The sequence below is a fragment of the Triticum dicoccoides genome, chromosome 7A (assembly GCF_002162155.2).
Source record: "Triticum dicoccoides isolate Atlit2015 ecotype Zavitan chromosome 7A, WEW_v2.0, whole genome shotgun sequence".
Lineage (NCBI taxonomy): Eukaryota > Viridiplantae > Streptophyta > Magnoliopsida > Poales > Poaceae > Triticum > Triticum dicoccoides.
This window is the reverse complement of record NC_041392.1, coordinates 746,147,096-746,150,111: the sequence shown is the minus strand read 5'-3', so window position 1 is coordinate 746,150,111 and position 3,016 is coordinate 746,147,096. Positions and strand designations below refer to the sequence as shown.

Sequence of the window (3,016 nt, the reverse complement as noted above, 5' to 3'; positions counted from 1 at the left end):
GAACATTTCAAAAAAAATCTTGCGGTGTTGCGTGCTCTTCTGGTAGTTGCTCTTTTTTGATGGTCCTCATCAGCATGTAACATGCAGAGTCTTCTCCGTAACTTCTCTAGCATACACGATAGCACTCACATTTTTGTCTCGTGTGTGCTTCATATGCTTTCTAGTTTTCTATATTTTCCAATATGTCCATCAAGTATGTTGCTCTTTTTCATATTTCTCATGTCATGTGAGTCCACCATATCTTTATCCGTCAATCTTTTTCTGGTCCTTAGCCTTTTTATATGATTTTTGTGGCCTCTTTTTGCATTGTAGATCTACGCATATTCTCTTGCCGCCGAGCTTCTTTCGCCCCCTGTTTTCTTGGCTATGATTTTGTGTGCAATGCTTCATGCTCGTCTTGTGCCATCTTTTTTGACAACCCATCTTCTCTTGATACATATCTTGTTTCTTCTATTAATGCGGTGCCTTGCTCTAATGCGGCATCTTCTTCGTTATCCCCATTGGCTTGACTCGACAGATTTTGAATACACTTCATGCTATAACAACACTCTGAAGACATGGATTTTGGTTTATCGTTTTTCCTAGTGTCACACTTCCTCAAATGAAATGTTATTCCATATGCTTTGCTTTTGAGGGGTGGGGGTGGGGTGTTGGGTAGGGTTAAGAAGTATTAGTATTGGTCTAGAAGTCCATATTAGGCTGTATTTCCTTTCTTTCATCTCAAATCTTTTGTACTATATATTTGCCCCATGGGCCTGGCAATACAATCAAGTTGCATCCATGACAGCCACATTTTTTTCTTCTCTTTTTTAGGATTTTTTTACCTATTTGATTCAAACCAGATTTCTTGCGACCATTTCATGCTGTGAGATACCATTTGAATGAGTGGCACAACAATCCAGAAGATAGGCAAACAATGTATGAAAATTGACAAGTGTGGCATACTACTTGTCAAAACCATGTATTTGTGCATTTATGTACAACTAGACATATTGTACTATTTGTGTTCAAACCTTGTATTTGTATTTGTACTCTTTACTAAGCTATAACTGTACTAATATGGACTATATTAGTACAAATCTTCAAGAATAAGAGGGTATTCAAAGTTGTACTAATTATTATGGAATTAAGCTCATGAGCCATACAATGAAGTTATGGGAGGGATTCATTGAGTACCACTTAAGAATGACAAGCATGACCAAAAATCAGATTAGTTTAATGCCAGGAGGTTGACCATGGAGTTTTTTTCTTGGTACTAAAAGATATATGGAGCAAAAAAGGACTTGTATATGGGAGCAAAAAAAGGACTTGTATATGGTATCCATTGACTTGGAGAAGGCCCATGATAAGATATTGTTGAATGTCATGGGGTGGGCTTTGGAGAAACACAAAGTCCAATCTACATTGCCCACATCAAGGACGTGTATGATGCTATTGTGACAAATGTTCGAAAAAGTGATGGCGAACCTGATAACTTTTCAATTAAAATAGGACTGCACCAATACTCGGCTTTGAACAACTTTTTGTTTGCTTCGGTGATGTATGAAGTCAATAGTGATATACAAGGAGATATCCCATGATGTATGCTCATTGTAGATGATGTGGCTACCCGGCGATACTGAATAGGGCTAATATAAAGTTAGAGCTATGGCGGCAAACATTGGAATTTAAAGGTTTTAGACTTAGTAGAACTAAAACTAAGTACTAATAAACACAAGGAGGAGAAGATTGGCCTTGCTGGGCAAGTGGCGGACAAATTAATATCGAGGAAGTTGGATTAGAAAAATAGCTCCAACAGATTGCCACGCCGTGAATTTTTTATGGGATCCAGTATAATACGGCTAAACCTCACTATTATCTAGGGGGATAACCTGCAATAATATTTTATTGAACCAACAGGTTGAACCAAGGCACTTACCGTCTCGCTCCGGGTTCAATAACTACGTACACATGACACAAGCTAAATGCAAAATTCTTATGCATTATGCTGGAGATGGTGGAGGGTAATTTAAAGCAATAAAACACATAATCTCAGCACTTGATGGATTCAAAAACATTGGCATCCAAGCGAAGACGATGGATTTTACAAAACTCAGTATACTGCATATCATACCTTACGGGAGTTGTTTTGATCTGAAATTCGATGAGCATTCCTAGGAACCTGTTGTGTCTTCTTCTTCTCCATAGAGAGCATTTTCAGAGAAATCTTCGGTAAATAATCAGACTGAGTAAAACAAAAGAAAATGATGTGAAGTTCTATACCAAATTACTAATAGTGGCTTGCAACCCATGGTTCTAGTTTGACTAGCAGTTTAACACAGTCGAGAAGTTGTGTCAAGTTTTAACATTTTAATTCAAAAAAATGTCATCTAAATAGCAAAACAAACTGCCTAAAATAAGCGATATGAAAAAAATCAAATCAAAATAGTGACGGTGTTCCACAACTTTTTCAAATAAATAAATATTTACCAAAAGTGAGTGAGGCAAAATGATGAAGAGTTGCAAAATGCACCTAGGTATGCCATAAATAAGCTAGACGGACAGAAATTCAAATGGAAATAATGATATGTTATACCGCAACCAAATATATATAATAAACTTCTTTACCAGACTGGAGTAGATGCAATTAAGATGAAGACCGTTCAAGTAGAGCAAGGAGGGAGTAATGTATTTTTGATTTCTGGTCTGAGATATGATTTTATACCATTGCCGATCCCATGGACTCGGGCTTACTATCATTTTAATATAAGCTAGTTTTATTTCATCTATAATAATCGGATGCATAGAAATATGAACTGGAAGAGTAACTAACCGAAGACACTAAAGGTGTGACAACACTACAAAATTCAACTTCTGACCGATGATAACCAAGATCATGATCAGTTTTATTTCACCTATCATCTATGTAACATAAAAGCATAATTATAGTAGCTTATTAACTTGGATTTTGTATGTATTACTAAGTGTGAACATGCTAAATTTAGGTAAAGAAAACTTTGGGAGCAAAAAAGCAACC

General features: G+C 36.4%; 1 long non-coding RNA gene across 1 annotated transcript in view; it reads right to left on the bottom strand.

Annotated features, from left to right (window-relative positions):
- LOC119327760 overlaps positions 1-2,228 on the bottom strand; it is a 21,751-nt gene extending 19,523 nt beyond the window's left edge. Inside the window, exon 1 of the long non-coding RNA XR_005158678.1 lies at positions 2,114-2,228. This is a non-coding gene — a long non-coding RNA (uncharacterized LOC119327760). The remainder of the gene's footprint in view (positions 1-2,113) is intronic.
- Between the last annotated feature and the right edge of the window lie 788 nt (positions 2,229-3,016).